Below are 23,819 nucleotides of genomic sequence, written 5' to 3' on the forward strand. Positions count from 1 at the left end.
ACTGACACTGAACAAATTTCTTTTTTTTTCATTTTTACGTTTAAGTCTTAATTTCTAAAAAAATATATAATAATAAGAAACGTAGATTTACTATTTTATATTACTCGTGGATAATAGTATATTATTTAATAACTACATAATGTTGGTTATTACAAGCAATTTTAATAATGTCCTATTTTATAACATGAATTTTATGTAAATTTTTAAAAAATATATTAATATATAAGAACTTACTGTGTACTCTGCGTTCTGTAAGGAAATCTGAAAAAATACAAAAATATATAAATACAAAATATACATAAAATACTATTATCTATAGTATGAACTCTTATTCATAATTAATTATTCATCAATATAAGTAAATGCTGATGAATGAATTCTGCATCTAAGTGAAAGGGTTGGAAAAAGCATTGTTGAGTAATAAGTTTACCACAGTTGGACGGTTTGGTAATCGGTTAATTGAAGCTGGCTCTCCATAAATCGAAAATTATTGCATAAGTACGTTTAATTGCTGCAAGTACTGTTTAATGGTCGGAAAGCCGCCAATTTAAAGTGGAACAAAGGCGAGCGCCAACCAATCCTATTACCTAAACACAAAACAATGATACAAAATCGGAAAACGGGGCGTTTAATGTCCTTAATAAAACAAGTTATTAATGCTTTTAAAATGCCAACAGTAAAACGCAGCTTTTCCTTGTTGTCTTAGTTTTATTCAGAATTGTCGCATCTGACAATTATCTATTTATATTTTTATTAATTTATCCTCAAATTAAAATACAATTACTGTATGCATATTACTGTAACAGATAGATTTTCTTTAATAACTGTATGAGTCACCTCTAAAAATACAAACACAATATTAGTTTAATTAAATATTTCTTAAGAGAGACATAAAAAAGAAGTTATTACCTACAAAATAGATTTCAAATTTTCCACACATTTCATCGAATTAAAAACACTCGAGTATAATTCAAGAACGTCAAGTGCTTTCCAAATGCCAATAAATAAAAAAAATTACGATGAATTTCATAAAATTTAATCAATTATTATGGATACGATCATAACATTTCTAGAAAATATTGCAGCAGGAGAAATCTTGTTTAATTTATAATTTAATTTGATAAACTTTTCCACTTTAGTACCCCTGCTAGTAAATGTTCTCTTTAAAGTGCTCTCGAGGAAAATGGGCAAAGTTTCTGGCAAGTCTGAGCTGATTATTAATTCAATTTATGGTGGAATATTGTTCATAAGTTTTAATATTTTTCCTCACCTGTGAATTCGTTGATACAATAACTATTTTTTACTTCAATTAATTACAAAAGGGTTATGTTGGGCCACTCTAAAAATCTGATTTGAAACCATTTTTCAATTATATATAGCCTTTTTATTATCAAGAATGTCAAAAATTTTATAAAGAACTTATCAATCACGTCTGTGATTTTTGGGGTGAAATTATTGTATTAATATGAAAGCAAATGATCAATAATATTTTTGTTAGAATTATTGATAGCTCAACAAAAGAGAAAATGGATTCTGCCTGTGTTTTGTGTTTTTGAAAGTTGTAATAATCCATAAGAAATAAACTAAATCAATTAGTTGTTAGTTTCTATAATAGTTTTCCTGTTTAATTTTCTTAATATGCAAGAAAATAGTTTTGAAACATTTATTACTTGTTTTGTAATTCAAGGTACATTAATCGTTAGAAACAAATAGTTTTCATAGCCAGGACAAAATGCATGTAAATTATTACAATTAGTAAATAAATCATAGAAAAATAAATTATGCATATAAAAATAAAATGAATATATAGTTTTGTTCACCATTGTAGTAACAAGTAAGTAGTCATGAAGAATGACTTAATGAAAAACACAAATGTGTAATATAATATTTATTTAATAATAGTGAAATATTATGCTGGTACTTATTAAATTCTGAATACATAATAAAATTGACTGCATATTTCATTTGCTAGGCTTTATTCTCTCCCCATTATTAAACTTATATTTGCGAAATTAGTTTCGTTAGACGCCCACCGAAAGGGCCATAAAATTCTAAATCTCAGAAGATATGAAAGTATGAAACTCATTTCTTTGTTCATTTAATTAAACTTTTTAATCAATTTAGATAGCTTTATAAATGACAATCAAGAAAATTAGTTTTGAAAAATGTTCCACCATTTATTATTTATTTAAAAAGCCTGAATTTGAAACTAGATAACAACAAGGAGATTTATGTTGTGGGTTAACGAGCACTGTATGAAAGATAAAATATATCACATTAAAACGTACAAACAGCAAACAAACAATTAAGCCGTAAGTGTTACGCACAATGTTTTTGAAGGGTGATAAAATATAAACAGACGTCCCATTCGCGCACTAACAATAACATGGATTCCAACTATTATGCAAATTGGATAGTACTTATGAAAGCAACAATGTATAATTAAATTAATATTCATTAAATTGTGCCTGTACTGCGTCGTATTGTTGCAGTGCACTGGTCCAAATTGAGACTTGAATATTTCAAGAAATTTGGAGCAAGTTATTTAGGATTAGAATAGCTTGTTTAATATAACTGAGTGAAATTTAGAAGGAATATCACTACACCAAATTGTCAATTTTATGTTAAAAATATTCATTAGTAAAAAATTATATATTTCATGTATATAAGCTTAAAAATGTAACAGAGTTAATTATTAAATACAGTGGAACTTTTGATAACTCGAAGTAAATTTGTTCATTCCAGGGTGAATATTGTGATAACTCCATTTTTTCTTCTTCTGTCAAATCATGGTTCGAGTTATCGAAGTTCGACTATATTTAGGAAAAGTAAACTAGATTTACTGACACAGTTATTAAGAAATAATCAATCAAACAGTATCATCATCAATGATAATACTAACTAAAAATAAATTTAGTAAATTTGCCTGTTTAATTATATAGTCAATTTTTAAAAAATATATAAGATAATAAAACATTTCGTACAGAAAATCAAGTAATAGTTATTATAATATTTATATTTTGAATGTATGTAAAAATTAATAAAATGTCAATGTAAAGTTTATACTGTCTCATCAATAATTAATAACATTACTAACTAAAAATAAATTTAGTAAATTTATTTAATTAATATATAATCAATTTTTAAAAAATATTTAAAATATCTCAATAAAAAATGAAAATATTTTATTCAATATACATTTATTAAAATAACAAGGAACAAATTTAAGTAATAGTTTAATATTTACTATTATTTTGGAGAATATGTTTTTTTTCTATATTGTTTTCTATTTGATTGTATGCAAAAGTCACTAAATTGTCAAGTCAATTGGTTAAGTACTATTCAATTAAACTTTTATTTTTATTAAATCCTATCAACAATGAATGACATTACTAGCTAAAAATAAAATTAGTAAATTTACCTATTTAATATAGTTAGTTTTTTAAAAAAATATTTAAAATTTATAATAAAACATGAAAATATTATGAATATTTTATTAAAACTACAAGGAATAAAGTCAAGTTATAGCTGAATATTTATTATTAATTATTTAGGAGAATAATATAATAATTTTTCTGATTTTTTATATCACGAATGTGTGCAAAAATCAATAAAATGTTAATGTAAAGTTTCTCCTAACATGGTGGTTAAATAATTTTTAATTATTTATTAAATTCATTATTATCAAATCCCATCAATAAACTAACTAGCTAAAAATAAAATTACTAAATTTCCCTACTTTTAAAAAATATTTAAAAATCTAATTAAAATATGAGCGTATTATGTATAAGATACATTTATTAGAACTACAAGGAATTATTATTAATTATTTACGAGAAAACTGAAGTATTTTTTATATTTTGAATGTATACAAATGTCAATAAAATGTCAATGTAAAGTTTATATTGGCACACTGGTTAAGTAATAATGAATTAAACTGTCATCATTATTAAATCCCGTCACTAATAAATGACATTATTCACTAAAAATAAAATTACTAAATTTCTCTACTTAATGTGTAGTAAATTTTTAAAAAATATTTAAAAATCTTAATAAATAATGAACGTGTTATGTATAAGATATATTTATTAGAATTCCAAGGAATAAAGTCAAGTAATAGTTTAATATTTATTATTAATTATTTACAAGAAAACTGCAGTAATTTTTTATTTTTTTATATTTTGAATGTATCCAAATGTCAATAAAATGTCAATGTAATGTTTATATTGGCACACTGGTTAAGTAATAATCAATTAAACTGTCATCATTATTAAATCCCGTCACTAATAAATGACATTATTCACTAAAAATAAAATTACTAAATTTTTCTACTTAATATGTAGTAAATTTTTAAAAAATATTTAAAAATCTTAATAAATCATGAACATGTTGTGTATATGATATATTTATTAGAATTCCAAGGAATAAAGTCAAGTAATAGTTTAATATTTATTATTAATTATTTACGAGAAAACTGCAGTAATTTTTTATTCTTTTATATTTTGAATGTATGCAAATGTCAATAAAATGTCAATGTAAAGTTTATATTGACACACTGGTTAAGTAACAATCGATTAAACTGTCATCATTATTAAATCCCGTCACTAATAAATGACATTATTCACTAAAAATAAAATTACTAAATTTTTCTACTTAATATGTAGTACATTTTTAAAAAATATTAAAAATCTTAATAAATCATGAACGTGTTATGTATAAGATATATTTATTAGAATTTCAAGGAATAAAGTCAAGTAATAGTTTAATATTTATTATTAATTATTTACGAGAAAACTGCAGTAATTTTTTATTATTTATATTTTCAATGTATGCAAATGTCAATAAAATGTCAATGTAATGTTTATACTGGCACACTGGTTAAGTAACAATCGATTAAACTGTCATCATTATTAAATCCCGTCACTAATAAATGACATTATTCACTAAAAATAAAATTACTAAATTTTTCTACTTAATATGTAGTAAATTTTTAAAAAATATTTAAAAATCTTAATAATTCATGAACATGTTGTGTATATGATATATTTATTAGAATTCCAAGGAATAAAGTCAAGTAATAGTTTAATATTTATTATTAATTATTTACGAGAAAACTGCAGTAATTTTTTATTTTTTATATTTTCAATGTATGCAAATGTCAATAAAATGTCAATGTAATGTTTATACTGGCACACTGGTTAAGTAACAATCGATTAAACTGTCATCATTATTAAATCCCGTCACTAATAAATGACATTATTCACTAAAAATAAAATTACTAAATTTTTCTACTTAATATGTAGTAAATTTTTAAAAAATATTTAAAAATCTTAATAAATCATGAACATGTTGTGTATATGATATATTTATTAGAATTCCAAGGAATAAAGTCAAGTAATAGTTTAATATTTATTATTAATTATTTACGAGAAAACTGCAGTAATTTTTTATTTTTTATATTTTCAATGTATGCAAATGTCAATAAAATGTCAATGTAATGTTTATACTGGCACACTGGTTAAGTAACAATCGATTAAACTGTCATCATTATTAAATCCCGTCACTAATAAATGACATTATTCACTAAAAATAAAATTACTAAATTTTTCTACTTAATATGTAGTAAATTTTTAAAAAATATTTAAAAATCTTAATAAATCATGAACATGTTGTGTATATGATATATTTATTAGAATTCCAAGGAATAAAGTCAAGTAATAGTTTAATTTTTATTATTAATTATTTACAAGAAAACTGTAGTAATTTTTTATTTTTTATATTTTCAATGTATGCAAATGTCAATAAAATGTCAATGTAATGTTTATACTGGCACACTGCTTAAGTAACAATCGATTAAACTGTCATCATTATTAAATCCCGTCACTAATAAATGACATTATTCACTAAAAATAAAATTACTAAATTTTTCTACTTAATATGTAGTAAATTTTTAAAAAATATTTAAAAATCTTAATAAATCATGAACATGTTGTGTATATGATATATTTATTAGAATTCCAAGGAATAAAGTCAAGTAATAGTTTAATATTTATTATTAATTATTTACGAGAAAACTGCAGTAATTTTTTATTTTTTATATTTTCAATGTATGCAAATGTCAATAAAATGTCAATGTAATGTTTATACTGGCGCACTGGTTAAGTAACAATCGATTAAACTGTCATCATTATTAAATCCCGTCACTAATAAATGACATTATTCACTAAAAATAAAATTACTAAATTTTTCTACTTAATATGTAGTAAATTTTTAAAAAATATTTAAAAATCTTAATAAATCATGAACATGTTGTGTATATGATATATTTATTAGAATTCCAAGGAATAAAGTCAAGTAATAGTTTAATATTTATTATTAATTATTTACGAGAAAACTGCAGTAATTTTTTATTTTTTATGTTTTCAATGTATGCAAATGTCAATAAAATGTCAATGTAATGTTTATACTGGCACACTGGTTAAGTAACAATCGATTAAACTGTCATCATTATTAAATCCCGTCACTAATAAATGACATTATTCACTAAAAATAAAATTACTAAATTTTTCTACTTAATATGTGGTAAATTTTTAAAAAATATTTAAAAATCTTAATAAATCATGAACGTGTTATGTATAAGATATATTTATTAGAATTCCAAGGAATAAAGTCAAGTAATAGTTTAATTTTTATTATTAATTATTTACAAGAAAACTGTAGTAATTTTTTATTTTTTATATTTTCAATGTATGCAAATGTCAATAAAATGTCCATGTAATGTTTATACTGGCACACTGGTTAAGTAACAATCGATTAAACTGTCATCATTATTAAATCCCGTCACTAATAAATGACATTATTCACTAAAAATAAAATTACTAAATTTTTCTACTTAATATGTGGTAAATTTTTAAAAAATATTTAAAAATCTTAATAAATCATGAACGTGTTATGTATAAGATATATTTATTAGAATTCCAAGGAATAAAGTCAAGTAATAGTTTAATTTTTATTATTAATTATTTACAAGAAAACTGCAGTAATTTTTTATTTTTTTATATTTGTCAATAAAATGTCAATGTAAAGTTTATATTGGCACACTGGTTAAGTAATAATAAGTCTTGATAAACCATGAACGTATTATCTACATTTATTAAAATTACAAGGAATTTAATTATTTAATATTTAATATTAATAATCTACCAGAATATGTAGTATTTTTTATTTAATTTTATCAGTACTTGCTGAAAATTAAATCAGTAAATTTCTACATTTCATATATCATTTTAATACACAGTCTATTTAAAAAAAATATAAATATGACAAATACAAATCGGTTAAATTTTATATAATATTATTAAATATTATATAATATTATTATATAAATCTTTATTAATAAATCCCATTAGTAAAGAATGCTATTACTAGCTGAAAACTAGTATTAGTGTATTACAAAAAACTAGACGTCAGCCGCCTAAACTAACATAAGAATGTTTTTAAATAAAATTTATATTATAGTCTGCAAAAGTCTGCTTTCAAATATTCATTTTTGTTATGACATTTTATTGCCACGGAATGAGATTACCATCAAATAAGCCCGGTCCGCTTTTCGCATTCATATTCTTTTCATGTTTTTCATAAATAACATCTGAAACAACATATATCTAAGGTCTCCTGCTTGAAAAAAAAACATTTTGCTGAGACCCGATCTATTTCTGCAGCATAACCGTGTTTTGTTCTCATTCTTTTCCCGGTTTTACGATCCTGCCGCCGCGATAGCTCTTGGGTTTTTCTTTTTCCAAACCAGTGTGGTAGTATGAAATATATAAGGAAATTTTCATGTCTCTATGCTTAGAAAAATATATATTTTATCACTGAAACAGATTATTTTTCTGTAGTAATTAATGATTTGAAAAACATTCCTACTTAATACTTAATTATAAATAAGCAGTTAGAAAATTAAAAGCTTTTCAGTGCTTTATAAAAGCTTACCTGGTTGACTATTAATTTTTTTAATGATTATTTTTTTGTTTTACAAAATATAATTGTACAAACTTATTTATTTAAATTATTAGACCCCATTAAAACTTAGTGTAACTCTCATCATCATCATCTTTAACACACATTTACCTATAGTTCAATTATGTTTCTTCCTTGACCTTTAAGAAGTCGAAAGAAAAATGGAAGTTGGGTCAAGTATTATTGAAGAGCTTCCAAGAAAGTTCGGTGCTACAACGATACGCCCCTGATATCAAACGGCCAGCAGCCAATCCATCCCATAAATCCTCCCTCTCCGTTCCTCGCTGCATCCGCATTCGATCACCGCCAGAAGAAAGACCTCCACGTTCCACGTAAAGCCAAATAAATCTTGTCGGGCGCACATCGTTTGAGTTATGTCTGGAACGTGAATCGAGGTGCTCGTCTCTTTTTGCCCGCAGTACGCTTCGTTAGCTTATGTGTTGATACCAGCTTTTGTGCTTTACTTTGACTCATATTTTATGGCGGAATGTGCAGGCTCTTTGATATTTTTCGACTAAACGGCAATATTTTAAATAAATAATTACAATGTAGCACGACCAGACACATAAAATAACGCGAAATGTGGTTGTCATTGGGGAACCTTGTTGGTTGAGTCATACGATCAATATTCTCTGATTATGATCATTCTTTGCCAATGTATTATTATTATTATATCTTTTTGACCTGTTCAAAACTGCCCGGCAGATGGTAGGTTGGCTTGCATCTGTTTTACCAGAAAAGGTAAGCAACAAAGTCGACTTTTTGTCATTAACACAAAATGGACCCTTATGCAAGGACTTAGGGGAGGCATAAAGGATATCATCGTATAAGTAATTGAAGGGTTTAGAATATTGCGTTATATGAGAAACTATTGTTGATAAACATGTCAACGTTACGCCATGAGAGTACTATGGGAAAATGGCACTGCATTTTTATTGGCCAATAAACGTGTAAATGTGTGTTTATTTATTATTAAGTTGACAACTAATTTGTTTGGATCTATATGATTTATTATTATAATTTTTTTCAGTCCTAGAAGCTATGACATATATTTATTATATCCAGTTTGTAAAATTAAACAATAATATTTACATATATAGGTACAAATTTGAAAATTACAACATTATATATTTTAATATTTTATATTAAATTATAAATATTATTATTTTGCGTTGCAGTAACTATAACGAAAACATTTATTATTATACATTTTGTGTATAAAGATAATTTAAAACTCTTTATAACTATAACTATTTTATATTATATATATATATATATATACATTATAACTATAATTGGAACTTCTGAATAAATTCTAAGAGCTTTTTAAAAGCTCTAAGAAATAAGAAAATGGAAATTTATTAATATTATTGTAATTTTAAGATATAGAAGTTATGACGAAAGGATTTATAACATCATAGTTTGTAAAGATAACTAAATATTATTTATACGATGAAAATTTGAAAACTATCAATGGAACTTTTGAATAAATCAAAGAGCTGAGAATATAGACTCATTAGTATAATTTCGGATTTTAAAATTATGACGAAAAGATTTATAATACTTAGTTTATAAAGTTAACTAATTACTATCTATGTGAGTATATTTGAAAACTGTAACTGACACTCTTTAAAAGCTTTAAGAATTAAGAAAATAGAAATTTATTAATATTAATGAAATATTAAGTTATAGAAGTTATGATCAAAGGATTTATAACACCATAGTTTGTAAAGATAACTAAATATTATTTATATGATCAAAAATCTGAAAACTATAAATGAAACTTTTGAATAACTTAAAGAGCTGAGGATATAGAGATTCATTAGTATAATTTCGGATTTTAAAATTATGACGAAAAGATTTATAATACTTAGTTTATAAAGATAACTAATTACTATCTATGTGAGTATATTTGAAAACTGTAATTGGAACTCTTTAAAAGCTCTTAGAATTAAGAAAAATGAAATTTATTAATATTAATGTAATATTAAGTTATAGAAGTTATGATAAAAGGATTTATAACATCTTAGTTTGAAAAATCAACTAAATATTATTTATATGATGAAAATTTGAAAACTATCAATGGAACTTTTGAATAACTCAAAGAGTTGAGAATATAGAGACTTATTAATATAATTTCGGATTTTAAAATTATGACGAAAAGATTCATAATATTTAGTTTATAAAGAAAGCTAATTACTATCTATGTGAGTATATTTGAAAACTGTAATTGGAACTCTTTAAAAGCTTTAAGAATTAATAATATTTATATTAGTGTAATTTTGAGTTATAGAAGTTATGACCAGAGAATTTATAACAACTTAGTTTGTAAAGATAACTAAATATAATTTAAATGATGCAAATTTGAAAACTATAAATGGAACTTTTGAATAACTTAAAGAGCTGAGGATATAGAGATTCATTAGTATAATTTCGGATTTTAAAATTATGACGAAAAGATTTATAATACTTAGTTTATAAACATAACTAATTACTATTTATGTGAGTATATTTGAAAACTGTAATTGACATTGTTTAAAAGCTTTAAGAATTAAGAAATTAGAAATTTATTAATATTAATGTAATATTAAGTTATAAAAGTTATGATCAAAGGATTTATAACATCTTAGTTTGTAAAGATAACTAAATATTATTTATATGATGAAAATCTGAAAACTATAAATGGAACTTTTGAATAACTTAAAGGGCTGAGGAAATAGAGATTCATTAGTATAATTTCGGATTTTAAAATTATGACGAAAAGATTTATAATACTTAGTTTATAAACATAACTAATTACTATTTATGTGAGTATATTTGAAAACTGTAATTGACATTGTTTAAAAGCTTTAAGAATTAAGAAATTAGAAATTTATTAATATTAATGTAATATTAAGTTATAAAAGTTATGATCAAAGGATTTATAACATCTTAGTTTGTAAAGATAACTAAATATTATTTATATGATGAAAATCTGAAAACTATAAATGGAACTTTTGAATAACTTAAAGGGCTGAGGAAATAGAGATTCATTAGTATAATTTCGGATTTTAAAATTATGACGAAAAGATTTATAATACTTAGTTTATAAACATAACTAATTACTATTTATGTGAGTATATTTGAAAACTGTAATTAGAACTCTTTAAAAGCTCTAAGAATTAAGGAAAATGGAAATCTATAAATATTAATGTAATTTTGAATTATAGGAGTTATGACGAAAGGATTTATAACATCTTAGTTTGTAAAGACAACTAAATATTATTTATACCATGAAAATTTGAAAACTATCAATGGAACTTTTGAATAACTCAAAAAGCTGAGAATATAGATATTCATCAGAATAATTTCGGATTTTAATATTATGACGAAAAGATTTATAATATTTAGTTTATAAAGATAATCAATTACTATTTATGTGAGTATATTTGAAAACTATAATTGGAACTCTTTAAAAGCTCTAAGAAATAATAAAATGGAAATTTATTAATAATAATGTTATTTTGAGTTATAGAAGTTATGACGAAAGAATTTATAACAATTTAGTTTGTAAAGGTGACTAAATATTATTTAAATTATGCAAATTTGAAAACTATCAATGGAACTTTTGAATAACTCAAAAAGCTGAGAATACAGATATTCATCAGAATAATTTCGGATTTTAATATTATGACGAAAAGATTTATAATATTTAGTTTATAAAGATAACTAACTACTATTTATGTGAGTATATTTAGACAATAGAATAAGAAAAATTGTTTATTAGTAGTTTTGATTGTATAATAGAAACTATGAGGAAATAAATATAAATACAAATGGAAACTTTGAAGCAGATCAATAGAGAGACTTTAAAAATAGATACAGACAATATTATTATTATGCAAGTCGAATTAAATAAACTGAATTACACTTTTTGCAATGTTATTTCTTACCGAATGACCTGTGGCAATAAAATATTTGAAAGGATTTTAACCGTCACGTAGTTTGTACTGTTTACGCATTCTCCGCGGATAGCGCTAGTTAAACGAGCCGGCAGTTCCTTATATTTTCTAAAAATCGTCCATAAAACTTAATTACGGCCATTTTAGTTCGTTTTTATTCCTGGCCATTCGTTCAGAACGGACACATCATCAATGATGAAGTGTCAGAAGTTGAAGCCGTGCTTGCACTAAGGTGCATTAAATTTATGCCCATTAAGTGTCGATTCGTCCTTTGTTGACAACTTTAAATCCCATTAAATACAACATAAAACCCGCTTTATTTTTCTTGAGAGTGTTCGTGTTATGCTTAACTAATGGTGCCAATAACTTCATTTTGTGTGTTCGTACTTATTCAATTTCTTCGTTTCACCATTTTTCTGTTACAAAACTAAAAACAAAACCTGATCCAACGGATAAAACTAAGTCCCGGTTAAATTTATCTGTTCCGTATGTAAATCCCTTGACAAGTTTGTGAACAGCGATGCTGGCCCCGATAATCTGATAAAATGTGTGTCCTCCCCGGAATCCGAGACGTCGAGGGGTCCGAATAAATAGAGACTTTTTTCGAAACGTCAGTCGGCATTAAAAACAACCATAATTTACGGCACCTGAGACGAGGGAACGCCTCGAAAATTTGTCTCGTTTTGTTGGGCGCATTGTGAGAAGAAGACGTCATAAACTATCAAAAAGTGTCAGCGTATCTTTGAGAAGATTATTCGGCATAGGTGCACGGGAAAAAAATGGTTGCTTTTTTGGTGTTGGGATCGTTTAAAATGGTCCACGTTAACCGAAGTTCAATAGAATATTTAAATAAGATGTTTAACTTGCACAAATTGATGTTTTTGTTGGGTTTTATTGTTACGTCAAAAAATTATAACGTTCAGAAAACATATTAAACTCTGAAAGACGTTAAAAAAGCCTCGAAAGATAATAAACGAATAATGAGTTAACGGAAATTACGATGAATATAATATACTATGGAACAAAAATAAACTACGTAAAAAATAACATTTCATCAGTACCATAAAGTAGAAACGAAATTGTTTGTGATGAAATGGATGGACAGACAAATACGTATATTTTTACATAGAACAGGAGAATAACAAAATGAATGTGTCATAAATCAGTTCCAGATCGTTTCCGATGTAGAACTCCCATCTCTTTTACAATTTATCTTATCTATTTAAATAATCTGGTCTTCTAGTTTCCAAGTTTAACGATAAAAATAATGTGACATGGACAAAAGTTTGATAGTAACTGTATATCAGTAGACATAACTCTAAAGTTCCAAACATCCCCATAAACATAACTAACTTAATTTAGTGTAAGACATAAACCAGACCGTCTCCGTGCATTGTTGGGGAATGGAGGAGCTACACACATAAAGAAACACAAAAACACGTACACCGAGAGAGAAATTTAATTTGGGAAAATCCAGTTCGTGCCGGGCACCATCGCACAAATTGAACCTGATGGTCCTTAATGAAGATTTTTTATTAAATTACTATTGACTTGAAAACGTTTTTTTCACTGGTCCAGTATTTGACACGCTATTTGCAATTTACGAGACTCATAACATAAATGCAAGTAATTATCTCTTTAACTTTAGCCGTATATCACACATGACTAATATCATCACTTAGATGCATTAAGCAGTGATAAAACCCTGGACCCTTCCATAATTTATTTTCCTCATAAACGAAGTTTTTGATAACGCCCAACGGACCGTGAATCCTTCCGGCCATCTCGCATCTAATCCCGCTCTTATCTGCGCCTCCAAAATGAAATATTCCGTTTCCTTAAATGAGCTCACCCCCTCGCAGTGTCAAACTGTCAGTTTATAAATGCGTATCGGGGGCGTTGTTTTAAGCGGGGAGCAATTAAACGCACACCCCTTAGGAAGATAATGGTTATGGTGCCATTACATTAATTCGTCGCTCAACCCTTTCGGAATCGGGAGCTCCTGCCGGATTACGATGGATCCGGGTGGCAGCAGGACATGTCGATGACGCTGGCTCAGGAATTTAATTGCGATTGATGGAAGCGTCTCTGGGGGGGCTTTTGTTTAAGACCGTTTCATTATTGTTGTGAGTTGAGCAGCATTAATTAATCGATTTGCTAAATATGATATTTTTTCTCGTACACAACTTGGTAATTGATAATATTTTAATGATAATAGAAAATAATTGTTTATATTGGACCATAAACTTACTATAAAAATTTTATGCCATGACCAATTATTGTGTTAGTTTAAAGGTTAGGACACAACAATAATATGCTCATAACCTTCATTACCACACTTTTCTAATAAAATTAAAATTTAAAATGACCATTTTCTTCGTAATTATCTTAAGAATTGATTGGATTTACATTGTCATTACAAATTATAATTTGAATGTGAGGAATATAATTCACCATAAACTTATAATATAAATCACATAATTTAGGGCTGAGGGTTCATTTAATTTCATGACAACAGTTATACGGGATCATAGATGAGTTTTAAATAGCTTTTCTAAAATGGTAATCCAATCCAATTTATATTGCTGTGTGTAAAGTAATGAAATGATATCAAACTTGGAGTGGAATGTCAATCGAAAATTTACAGTACTGTTACCAGGATTCATAACTTGTATGCCATTTATAGAAGCAATTATAAATATGTTTATTTTATAATTATTTATTTGTTTCGCATATGGTAATGGACAAATGCATTTAGATGCCTTGGGCTTCATCCTTAATTAGAAAACAAATGATTGTTTTCAGAGAGGGGTTTAAAAAATAGAATTTGTTTGGGGAAGCTTATCATTTTATTATTACAAATAAAAGTAATCAGTACATCATAAAAAAATACTTTATTGTATTAATTAACAAGGGATTAATAATGGCTATTGTCTCCAGATTATTGTAATCACTATAAAATATAAATTAATAAGTATATAAGTAGTTTTAAAGGTTAAACAACTATAAAATAAATAGGACAATATCTTATTTGTTAGGTTAACTATTGGTGACTGGTTTAATCGTTTGAGAACGTCAGTGTCACACATTTTTATTTTATGTTATTGTATTATTGGTTAACGTTTTTGAACCGATTGGAAAGCCTTTCATCCTACTGAATTTTGAAAAAGATATCATACATGACAGAGACAGTAAAAGATTCCCACTACAAAGCAAATTTGCAGATTTTTACTGTCTCTGTCGTGCATGATATCTCTCTCAAAATTCAGTCGATCATATTTCATTATATTTTCTTGCTTCTAAGTTAATTCTTTACCATTTACATGAAGCAGAACCAGCCAGCACTTCTTTGAATTTTAACTTCTTACTAAAATGTCTCGTAGTAATTATTACATAATAGTTGTAATATATTCAAGATATCCAACGAAGATATACCTCTTAATAGATAAACCGTGTGCCTGCCCCTTGAATAATCTCCTCCAGTTTTAATTAAATCACCTCATTAAGCCCCGGTAATTAAGTTATATCCCATAATGGCAAAACCAGTTCATTTTTTTACCATAAACAACTACAAAAGATAATCCTGAACAACCCGTCGTTCCGAGTAATTCAATTTTACGGTGTTTAATATTCAATTTAAATACAATCCGGCTACAGACCATCATTTATACGGAATAGCTTGTGTTTAATTGGATGACACAGAGCCCTCATTGATGCAGCATTCCGCGTTTCAACCCTTTTATGTTTCCGACGTTGTTTCCATGGCGTCGTGGTGTTAGATCTGGTGCCGTGATAAGGGCATGTCGCAGCGTGAGTGTACAATTACGGAATTGAATGGTGATCAGGGTGGGAACTGGAGATCGTGGAGTGAAAGTACTGTGGATGATGGTGACGAACAATGGCTTAGAATTTGGAACAATTTTAAAGGGGTTCCTCGATGATAATATTTTATAGCCACCATGTATAATTTTATATCTAGATTAGTTTTCTATATATTTTTTGTTGTACCCAACAGTAATTTTTATTAATATACTGATGCAATATTGATTGAAAACATTTTTTAAACTGTGATTTAATTATTCAGTATTTATTTGACAAAATTATATTTTAGTAGAACATTCTATCAATAAGATTAGGAAAAATATATTTTCATTTTCTGTAATAAATTATCAAATAAAATTAAAAAGATCAAACATATTTTTCTAAATGTTTATGTAATTTTTATGGAAAATTAATAAATTTTATATAAATTGTCAAACAAGTTTCTTTTAAACATTAATTGGCAAAATTCCTCAGAAATTTAATTAACAATTTAACATTCCTAAACAAATTGTTTTATTATTTTAAGAACTAAAATAAAAATCAAAGCAAACGAAAATTCTACCAATCAAATTAGGAAACAACATTTTTAAAGTTTTATTTAAATTTTAAATGTGATTTATCCATATTAAGTTATGTGTAATAAATTTACAACAATAAATACAAAAAAACTTAAGGATCAAGTATATTTGTCTAAATGCTTTTGAATAATTTTATGGAAAATAATAAATAGATTCAATTTGATATAAATTGTCAAATACCAATTTCATTTAAACATTAATTGGTTAAATTCCAAGAAATTTAATTACTTTTAATATTTATTAATATAACATTCCTAAGCAAATTGTTTTATTATCGTAAAAGCTAAAATAAATATCAAAACAAATGAAAATTTTACCAATAAAATTAGAAAACTGCAGAAACTGCATTTTTGGAGTTTCAATTATATATTAAATTTGACTTGCACTTATTAATTATTAAATTATAATAACAAATAGGTAGGTCTCTAAATGCTTTTGAATAATTTTTATAGAAAAGTAATAAATAAATTCAATTTAATATATGTTGCCAAATACCAGATTAATTTCAAGATTAATTGGTTAAATTCCAAGAAATTTAATTACTTTTAATATTTATTAATATAACATTCCTAAGCAATTGTTTTGTTGTCGTAAGAACTAAATAAAAATCAAAGCAAATAAAAATTTACCAATAAAATTAAGAAAATACAGAAACTGCATTTTTAAAGTTTTATTTAAATTTTAAATGTGATTTAATTTATATGTAGTAAATTATAAATATTCAGATAAAATTAAAAAGAATAAGTATATTTTATAAATGCTTTTAAATCATTATTTTAGTTAAATAATAAATATATAAATTTTTAATTTTGGAAGTACTTGTATATTTAGCTTTATCATCCTGTATGTTTCCCAGATAGATAAAGTTGTGTGTGGAACTTGTTTTCCAACAATAAACAAAAATATTATTTAAAAAAGTATGTTATTATTGATGCCAAAAATGAAAGAATAATTTTTAACCTTTACTAATTGGATTAATTTTAATGATTTTGATGATATTATAACAGCCCTCAAAATTGAGAGAGTAACTTTTGATGTAGAAGACAATAGCTCTTTATATCACCAAGAGGGGCAAATATTGATATTTTAACGCAACTGCAACTTCACCATTAATTTTTGAATGGTGGAATCTTGTTTCCAACATTTTAAAAATAAATTCAGTTTCGGTTTTTAACTTAAATAAAAGTTTGTGGTAACTGTTGTATCTTTAAATTTGATAATTTAACATCTTATAATCTCATCATTAATTTTTAAAAAATAGAAACTTTTTTCTAATATTTTAATAAAATTAAATTCAGATTTGGTTTTTATTTTAAACAAGAATATTCTTTTATATTACCATAAAAAAGCTTTTGGAAACCGTTATATTTTTAAATTTGATAATTTAACATCTTACAACACTCATGGATAATTTTTAAAAGATGGAATCTTTTTTCCAACATTTTAAAAATAAATTTAGTTTTGGTTTTTATTTTAAATTAGAGTATTCTTTTATATTATCACCAAAAAGTTTCTGGAAACCGTTATATCTTTAAATTTTAAAATTTAACATCTTACAACACTCATGGTTAATTTTTAAAAGACGAAATCTTTCTTCCAACATATTAAAAATAAATTCAGTTTTGGTTTTTATTTTAAATTAGACTATTCTTTTATATTATCACCAAAAAGTTTCTGGAAACCATTATATCGTTAAATTTGATAATTTAACATCTTACAACACTCATGGTTAATTTTTAAAAGACGGAATCTTTTTTCCAACATTTTAAAAATAAATTCAGTTTTGATTTTAATTTTAAATTAGAGCATTCTTTTATATTATCACCAAAAAGTTTCTAGAAACCGTTATATCCTTAAATTTGATAATTTAACATCTTACAACATTCATGATTAATTTTTAAAAAGATGGATTCTTTTTTCCAACATTTTAACAATAAATTCAGTTTTGATTTTAATTTTAAATTAGAGCATTCTTTTATATTATCACCAAAAAGTTTCAAAAAACCGTTATATCCTTAAATTTGATAATTTAACATCTTACAACATTCATGGTTAATTTTTAAAAAGATGGAATCTTTTTCCAACATTTTAATAATAAGCTCAGTTTTGGCTTTAATTTTAAATTAGAGTATTCTTTTATATTATCACCAAAAAGTTTCTGGAAACCATTATATCTTTAAATGTGATAATTTAACATCTTACAACATTTATGGTTAATTTTTAAAAGATGGAATCTTTTTCCAACATTTTAAAAATAAATTCAGTTTTGATTTTAATTTTAAATTAGAGCATTATTTTATATTATCACCAAAAAGTTTCTAGAAACCGTTATATCCTTAAATTTGATAATTTAACATCTTACAACATTCATGGTTAATTTTTAAAAAGATGTAATCTTTTTCCAACATTTTAAAAATAAATTTAGTTTTGGTTTTTATTTTAAATTAGAGTATTCTTTTATATTATCACCAAAAAGTTTCTGGAAACCATTATATCTTTAAATGTGATAATTTAACATCTTACAACATTTATGGTTAATTTTTAAAAAGATGGAATCTTTTTCCAACATTTTAATAATAAGTTCAGTTTTGGTTTTTATTTTAAATTAGAGCATTCTTTTATATTATCACCAAAAAGTTTCTACAAACCGTTATATCCTTATATTTGATAATTTAACATCTTACAACATTCATGGTTAATTTTTAAAAAGATGGAATCTTTTTCCAACATTTTAATAATAAGTTCAGTTTTGGTTTCAATTTTAAATTAAAGTATTCTTTTATATTATCACCAAAAAGTTTCTAGAAACCGTTATATCCTTAAATTTGATAATTTAACATCTTACAACATTCATGGTTAATTTTTAAAAGACGAAATCTTTCTTCCAACATATTAAAAATAAATTCAGTTTTGGTTTTTATTTTAAATTAGACTATTCTTTTATATTATCACCAAAAAGTTTCTGGAAACCATTATATCGTTAAATTTGATAATTTAACATCTTACAACACTCATGGTTAATTTTTAAAAGACGGAATCTTTTTTCCAACATTTTAAAAATAAATTCAGTTTTGATTTTAATTTTAAATTAGAGCATTCTTTTATATTATCACCAAAAAGTTTCTAGAAACCGTTATATCCTTAAATTTGATAATTTAACATCTTACAACATTCATGATTAATTTTTAAAAAGATGGAATCTTTTTCCAACATTTTAACAATAAATTCAGTTTTGATTTTAATTTTAAATTAGAGCATTCTTTTATATTATCACCAAAAAGTTTCAAAAAACCGTTATATCCTTAAATTTGATAATTTAACATCTTACAACATTCATGGTTAATTTTTAAAAAGATGGAATCTTTTTCCAACATTTTAATAATAAGCTCAGTTTTGGCTTTAATTTTAAATTAGAGTATTCTTTTATATTATCACCAAAAAGTTTCTGGAAACCATTATATCTTTAAATGTGATAATTTAACATCTTACAACATTTATGGTTAATTTTTAAAAGATGGAATCTTTTTCCAACATTTTAAAAATAAATTCAGTTTTATATTATCACCAAAAAGTTTCTGGAAACCATTATATCTTTAAATGTGATAATTTAACATCTTACAACATTTATGGTTAATTTTTAAAAAGATGGAATCTTTTTCCAACATTTTAATAATAAGTTCAGTTTTGGTTTTAATTTTAAATTAGAGCATTCTTTTATATTATCACCAAAAAGTTTCTACAAACCGTTATATCCTTAAATTTGATAATTTAACATCTTACAACATTCATGGTTAATTTTTAAAAAGATGGAATCTTTTTCCAACATTTTAATAATAAGTTCAGTTTTGGTTTTAATTTTAAATTAGAGTATTCTTTTATATTATTATCAAAAAGTTTATGGTAACCTCTTTAAATTTGATAATTTAACTTCTTACAACACTCATGGTTTATTTTTAAAAGATGGAATCTTTTTTCCATCATTTTAAAAATAAATTCAGTTATGGTTTTTATATTAATTATATTCTTTTATATTATCGCCAAAAAGTTTCTGGAAACCGTTATATCTTTGAATTTAATAATTTAACATCTTACAACACTCATGGTTAATTTGTAAAAGGTGGAATCTTTTTTTCAACATTTTAAAAATAAATTTAGTTTTGGTTTTTATTTTATATTACAGTATTCTTTTATGTTATCAACAAAAAGTTTATGGCAAGTGTAATATCTTTAAATATGATAATCTAAGATCTATCGTAATTAATTTTTGAAAAATGGAATACAAAATTAAATTATCACCAATAAATTTCTGGTCATATCATATTTAAACCTTTAATAATTTTATTAATTTTTCAAAATCAGACAATTTTATTAATAGTTTTATGAAAATAACGATGAATGTGGTTAAAATAAATTATAAGAATAATTTTAAGCTTCCTGAACAATTAAATCCGGGAGTCATGAGATTGGTAACCTTCTAATTTCAAATAAAGTTAAACATCATAATATACGAAATTTACGAGCGTCTCTAATCCATTGTCCGTTGTAATATAAAACAAAAGTTTAAAATATTATGTAGAAACACAATGACGCACCTCCTCCCCGGTACACGGCTAGCTAGAAGGGGTTCCGTAGATAAATTACGGGCGTGGAATGGTCGGCAGCCCGAAGCCGGGGGATCAGTGTAAATTCAACCGTCGCTTGGGAGCTGTAGATCGTTGCTTTGCCGACGGTGAGCGGCGGCCATTAAAACCGACTGCCACGAGGAACGCGGACTGATTTCGAAAGCAATTAAAACCTGAATTTAATCTCGATGTGATTCTCCCTTGCATCGTTCTGTGTTCTCGGCCAGTGAGGGGGCGAGGTGGGGTTGGCCGGAGGTCCTCCGTGCCGGACCAGTTCGATGGATTTATGAGAGATGGAGTAATAAGTTTACGGATTATGAGATCAAAATGGACGGGGGGCTTAATTGGATATCGAAACGAACCAATTTCATAGAAATAATGATAAGATCTTAATGATGCCTTCGGTTTAATACGGCCGAAATGAACAAACAATTCTTTTAAAAAAAAATAAAGTAATCAGAAATTAATTTCTTCTATTAATAATTGTAAATTTTATGGATAATAAAATGATGTACAAGGTTGAAAAATTATTTTATTTTTATAAATTATTATTAATCAAAACAATCTTTGAAAGCTTTTTGTTAATATTTTAATGGTGTTTACAATAACATTTTGGCCGATATTATTTATATAACAATTGATATAAAATAAATTAATTTTTGAACTAATTTTAATAAACTTTGAATGTATAGTATTGGCAAAAAGTGGAGCAACTTTATAAATATATAAATTGCCATCGCATATGCAAATCTAATATAATTTATACCAATTATGAACGCACATCATAATACTAAATATTCTGTTGGGAAAAAGTAAAGCAACTTTTTACTAAATGTCACTAATTTCTACAAAATTTACAATTAATATAGTTACCTCGTGAAAAGAAATTAATTTCCTAATTAAAATCACGGATTGTATCGTTTATTGATTCCGATGAGAGAAAAATCAGTATCGTTTTTGAAGATTTGGTAATGTGGAAGGAAAAAATAAAACTGGACGGTTCCTAATTACAAATTATTTGTAATAATAAAACTTTAAATAGCTTAAGTTGGTTCTACTTTTTGCCAACCCAAAAAAAATAATCACCAGTAAAATTAAACTTTTTATTTATTTAAATTGTTTAATTATGTAATTGTTAAATTTATAAAGGGAATTTGAATTTTAAAAAAGTTGCTCTACTTTTTGTCAATATTGTATATATTAACGTCCATAACATTTCTCAAAATTAAATATCTCACTCAATAATATTATTGTTATTTATCATTATTAATAATAAAAAATGTCACATTATAAAAAAATGGACGAAATCTTAGCTACAATTTGAACAATTAAAATAAAAATAAATTAATTTATTTGATAAATTTTAATGTATTTGTATAAAAAAACATTCCATAAAAAATTGTAATGATCTCAATAATTAATTATGAAATAGTAATGTTAATAAATTTAATTAAAATGAATAATTATTATTTTTAATTATCATTATTAATAATAAAAAATGACAGATAATAAAAAAAAAAAACTTAGCTACAATTTTAATAATTAAAATAATATATTGCAAAATAATTTGTCAAAGAAACTAATTTGTATATTTATAGTAAAAACTTTGTAATAAATTTAAAATACATAATAAAATACAAATTAATATGTATATATTATTATATTGTTTTTAATTGGACTTAGAATTATTCAATTATACACAATTTTCCTTTATGTTTATTGTATCTGCATAATAAAAATAAACACTTCCTCGATTTTATTCTTTTTACACATTTATATGTGTGAATCTTTATTTAAACATTTAATATTGTTTTATTTACTTAATTTTTATAACATTGATCAAAACAAAAACATTCGATAACCTTTTAATGAATTTAACTGACAATCAGTTTAAAAATATTACATATCAATGAAAAAAATCTTCCTTAATTATTTATATTTATATCAATTACATTTTCAAAAAAAAATAAAATAAAATAAAACAACTAAGATCATATTTTATTGAATTTATTATAATTATTTTTTTTACCCTTAGTTATTTTTAATTATTATTGAAATACAAATTAATTTTGATGAATATTATGTGTATAATGAATGTAAATACTTTTCTTTTTCTTATTATATTTTGACTGAGAAAAACAATATCCTCTAAATAAATATTGAATAGAAATAAATGTCTTTGTATATTATGTAATAAACAAAAATAAATTGACAAAAATGTTTCTATTTGCATTTGTGACAATCATTTTCCAATTTTTTTTTATAACAATGGGAACAAATTTGTTTGAAACTTGTTATTAAATTTAAAATTAAACAAGAATTTGCCATAATTAAATATTTTCCAATAAGTTATTTTTATTATAAATTTATTATAAACAATGGAAACAAAATGTATTTTCTGTTTTTAATAAAATCTTTTCAATAAAAAATAAAGTATTAAATTTTTTATTTAATTTAACTAAATATTAAATTTAAAGTGGATTAATTAATTTTTAATTATAAAAGTTTCTTTTTTTATTTATTTATTTTTAGTGTTAAAATTCAATTTGCTTTGTAATAATTTTTAAAATTACAATTCAGTTTTAATATCAAAATTAATTCATAAATATTCTACTTATTCTACTTATAGTTACTCATACAGTAAATATAATCGTAGTGTGTACTATATAAGTAAACGAAATCATTAGTTTAAATGACATTTAAAAATACCATGTAATTTAAAAGAAAATAAACCATTTTAATAAATAGAAATAAATTAAAAAAAACTTAAAAGTTTTTATCTAATTTTTTAATGAATTTATTTGAAAATATTAACACAAATTAATTTTATTTTATAA

General features: G+C 24.4%; 1 protein-coding gene across 4 annotated transcripts in view; it reads right to left on the bottom strand.

Moving 5' to 3' along the window:
• LOC109602115 (homeobox protein abdominal-B) overlaps positions 1–23,819 on the bottom strand; it is a 176,015-nt gene that overhangs the window by 106,472 nt on the left and 45,724 nt on the right. For 3 of the 4 annotated variants that reach the window (XM_049965479.1, XM_049965478.1, XM_049965483.1), the window contains exon 2: positions 235–261. The exons of the other annotated variant lie outside the window; for it this stretch is intronic. The gene's annotated coding sequence lies outside the window, so the exon portion shown is untranslated. The remainder of the gene's footprint in view (positions 1–234; positions 262–23,819) is intronic. 4 annotated transcript variants of the gene reach the window in all.

The sequence above is a fragment of the Aethina tumida genome, chromosome 3 (assembly GCF_024364675.1).
Source record: "Aethina tumida isolate Nest 87 chromosome 3, icAetTumi1.1, whole genome shotgun sequence".
Classification (NCBI taxonomy): domain Eukaryota; kingdom Metazoa; phylum Arthropoda; class Insecta; order Coleoptera; family Nitidulidae; genus Aethina; species Aethina tumida.